Raw genomic sequence first — 4,650 nt, forward strand, 5'->3', positions numbered from 1 at the left:
AGTGAACAATTTTCCCTTTGTAAAAGTGGCTGCAACTCTTGTCATTACCCCACAGAGTGCTGGAAAAAACAGTAGCACAGAAAACTGCTGAAAAATTGCTAGAGAGGAACACAGCCTCCCAGTTAAACCACTCTGCTCCTTTACTTCCTGACAGGAACACACGTAACAGGGCACCACTTCTTTAAGTGCATCACAAACTCAAGATACATGGAGGCAATCATTCTCATAAATACCCTCTGTTTACTGACTTTCCAAATCCCCATCATCTCACTTTGTTTTTTCTGTGCAGACAAACACTCCCCCTGACTGGCAGCTCTGTCATTTCCTTGCCTGGATTAAACTGGAAGGTAAATGGAAAATGAGGGGGAAACTGATCATGATTTTTCATATATTCACTAATAATACAAGATACCATGGCTGTTGGGAAATGTAAAGTCTTTAATTTTAAAATAGTCTAAGCAATTGGGAAGATGTAACAGGTTCCTGGAATCAGAAGCAAAGCAGCACCCAACCTCAAACTAGGCCTAAGCAAGAAACAATTACTAATAATACAACCTTGTTATATTCCTCAAGAGGACTTAAAGGAAAGGGCAGTAGAAAAGCAGGAGAGGTGACAGGAAGCTTGTTTATTTTACAGGTACTTATATGAGCCCCATGCCTCTCCCCAGTATGACAGGCTTTTATTGTAATGTATTGGTAAAACTGTAAAATCTCCTTTAAAACCCTAAAAGAGTTACCAAATTCTCCTTCTTCTTAACAGTTTCACCCGATGGAAAACTGAAAAATAATCCACATGCCCTGATTTAGCTTGACATCTACTTCAGCAATAGCTGAAGGCAGCAGATGGGTTCCCAGGCTCCTCCAGAGCCTTTCACCTGCCCAGCAGGAGAGAGAGCCGCAAGGCACAAACGCCACTTCTGCAGGCACTGCTTAGAATGGACAAAACCTCCTTCGAATGATGCGACAAGTGCTGGCACAGCTGAGAAAGCTGCTGTGAGATCACACCGTGGTAGCTCTGGGCACATGGGAACAGCTGTGCCAGCTCGCCCTTACCTTGCACCAGAGAAAGCTGCAGCTGACAGGAGTTAATCTTCCATAAAAACAGGCTGGAAGTGCAGCAGGTCGGCACAGCGAGACCCAAGCTGGGAGCACACAAGCAGGGCCACAAAGGTTGCTCATTTAAACAACATCAAGGTAAAAATTCTCAGGTTGTTTGGAAGCCAAAGGAGCAGAGCAGCATCCTTCAGCATTGTTGTTCGGTGTAGTGCAGGGAAGTGCAGCAGCCCCAACTCAGCTCCCTCAGCCACACTGCCTCAGTGTGTTCCACCAATAGTGCCCAGAGATCAAAAACAGGATGTTTTTGTTTTTTTCTCAAACTCTGAGCCTTTAAAAATTAGATGCAACATCTGTACATCATATCACAGAATTTTATTAACTGAATGGAAAAAAGCACTGCCAAAGGATGAATGAACCAACTTCCTTTAGATGCATACATGCTAGGATGAGATGACTTGTCCTCAGAATGTAATCATGCTACTTTTAAAGGCCAAGTGACCATGTCAGACATCTGCACCTAAGGATTTGTCACTTAATGTCAGAGCACACACACACTGGGTGCTAAGGTATTGTCACAGAGGCAGTCCCTAGGAAAAGGTCAGGAAAAAGCACACAGAAGTGAAGCGACCTGCCAGAAGTGATGCAGCATGGGCAAGACTGACATGGCAAGTGGTTGTAATAAATGGAAAAGAATATAGAATAGTATCAATATAGGATCAATAATGCCAAAGAGAAATCTTTTCTTTCTGACTTTGGATCAGGCCCTGGATATTGACAAAGGAATCATCAGAGATGAAACAGCAAGAACAAAAGTGACCACAAAAGCAAGACATGAATACATACCCTTTTGATTCTTTCTTCTATCACATGTTTGGCTTGCAGAAAAGAAACCTAAAAAGCTGGAAAACTATACAAACACTCACTACTTTGTTATTCTCTACCTTTTGCAAAAAAAGCTCTTGCTAGAGATCAGTGTATGAAAGTGAGCTGAGTGGCTATTTCACAGTTTTACTCGAGTTTTCATTTTCTGCAACTAACTGAAGACACCATACAGCACTTCTTAATATCATGCAACACATTTTCAAGTGAGTCTGGAGGCTGCATAGTCTGCTCAGTACTCCTGGTGGTTTTTAAAAAGGTTTTTGCTTGTTCCATCTCCAACACTTGTTTGACACACCAGCAATTTTTCCAGATGAGAGAGAACCCAGCAATCATAAAGAATGAATTATTTACAGAAAGAGCAGTACTCCAGTACACATCAAGACTTCACTAATTGCAGTTAATTGAAAGTTCCACACTGAACATATGCACAGCGCTCTTCAGGTTCCTAAAAGCTTCAAGTGTTTTTAAATACTACTGAAAAAAAAGGGGGAAAGGCTCAGAAGATTGATGGCAGGAAACAACACCTTCCAGTTCTAGAGTGCTGACTCAAACCAAGTCAAAGTTAATTAAAGGTAGAACACATCATCTGCTAACTGGCTGAGGAGGGCAGGTAATCCCTTTTTCTAATGGGCACACAATATCATAAATCTTCAACAAAGCCAAAAGCCCCAATTACAGCTGTGCAGATCAGGGTGAACCTCTTGCTGCAGTTACCTGTGCTCTGCCTCCATGCAGGCTGTCCACCTAAGCCATGCTGATCTAGATCTTTGAAGAGCTTTTAAAAAAAGACCTTCAAGGCATTCTACAAACCAATTAAAACCACAAACAAACAAACCAGACCACCCAGCTTCACAAGACTCATTTAGAAAGCAGCAGCAAAGCTCAAGACCAATTTAGGCCGGGGTTCATTGTTCTATTAGTAAACTTGCAGCTTCCCCAAGCATGGTGAAGCACTCTAACAGATCACTGTGCTCAGGAAAACAAGGGTGGGATGAAGTTGCCTGCAAGGTTAACACTTCAAATCATCTCACGGAAGTGTCCTGTGATCACCAGGGACAAAGCAGGATCACAACCCATTCAACAACAGCTGTAAGGGCAGCAAACCTTTACCCTCACCAAGCTCCAGAAATGTATTATGTTTAGAGAGAGCACTCCTTAGGAAATGGTGTACGCCTGAAACTGGACTAGGAACCTGCTGGTCCTTCTTGTTTACAAATTTTGGGTTCAATTCCTTCCTCTGTCCAAAAGAATTCAAAGCCAAACCAGGTGCTCCTTCTTAGGATAGCACCCAAAACACAAGGTGAGGGGATCTTTTTCAGTGTCACTGTGGGTATTTATTAACTATTTCCAACAAATCCATAAAATGTTACTGAAAAGGCAAGCTTTTTGTACAGAAGCTCAAATTATCCCAACTGCAGAAAGACAGAAGGGGCTAATAATTCACATTTGCATTGGTCCCGTGACTGATCCCACCTTGGATTTTCTTCAGCCCAAGGACTATTTTAGACTCACAGGGTCTGTAGTGCGGCAGGTAGCTCAGCCTTACAAAGATTTGAAGAACAGGGAAAATCAGCTCCAGATCATTCAAACATCCTAAATATTCTTACTATCTATATTTTTTCATGAAGAGCAAACATGAACACATTTCCTGGTTTGTTTTCAATCCAAGTCTTGCTCACTTTCTGAAAGCTTTTTTTTTTTTTCCCCCAAAACAAAGTGGGTGCCCATGTCTTGTGTCAGAAGTTATTATCAAAAAGTTACCCACCTCCTGCAAATTTCAAGATGCCTTAATGCCTGGCTAAAGCTGTGTGCAAGGCACGTGTAATTTCTCATGCTACTTGCCCAGCATTCCCTGTTTGATAGCACCATGTGAGTGTGCTGGTGCCTCAGCAACCACTTTCTCAGTGCACTGAATGTGTGACTCTTCCCTCTGAAGGTTGACTTCAGCCACACTGTGCTCATGGCCCTGGATTCTGCTATACAGGCCAAAATCTGAAGTAGGCAGCAGTGCATTGACAAACTTGAAATGTAGATTTAAACCCAGACAAGGGGATGTGACACTGGAACAAGCTGAAAACACTACACATTGTAATAGAATATCCACTTTTTTCTTAGTGAGAGGACTGAGCAAATTGTGCTTCAATGTTTTTCCCCTGGGCGCTGAGCTTTAAGTTGAAAAGCATTCAGAAGCAGGCTTGAGTCCTGTAGTCCCATTTTGTTTAATATCTAACTTTTACTGAAGAAATAATTGCTTGGTCTCAATCCCTCCATGCAAGCTAAAATCAAATTGATTTGTCTTACAAAATTCTTATTGGGCTACACAAACTGTATAAAACCTCTGCTGACAGAGATAGGATATATATCAGCCAGGACAGGGCAAGCAAGATTGCCTACTCTGTAGAATTTAAAGCACAGAAAAACAAAAGCTCTGGATCTATGTCCAGAATACATACCCATAACAGAGTAGTTAAGCCCCGGAACAGCTTGCCCAGGTTCTTGCTCAAGAACCTCCATTCACAGAAACTTGACTGGCCCTGAGCAAACAGAGAGGATTTTGAAGTGAGCCCCGCCCTAAACAGGAGTCTGGACCAGAAATCTCCAGAGGTCCCTTTACATCCAGTGTATGTGATTCCACACAGACTGACAAACAAATGCAAAGCCAACCTCTTGCGATGAAGTGGGAGAGTAAATCAGGACTACCACAAACATTCA

The sequence above is a fragment of the Chamaea fasciata genome, unplaced genomic scaffold (genome assembly GCF_029207755.1).
Source record: "Chamaea fasciata isolate MVZ Bird 193981 ecotype frontalis unplaced genomic scaffold, bChaFas1.0.hap1 SCAF_1, whole genome shotgun sequence".
In the NCBI taxonomy this organism is placed as follows: domain Eukaryota; kingdom Metazoa; phylum Chordata; class Aves; order Passeriformes; family Sylviidae; genus Chamaea; species Chamaea fasciata.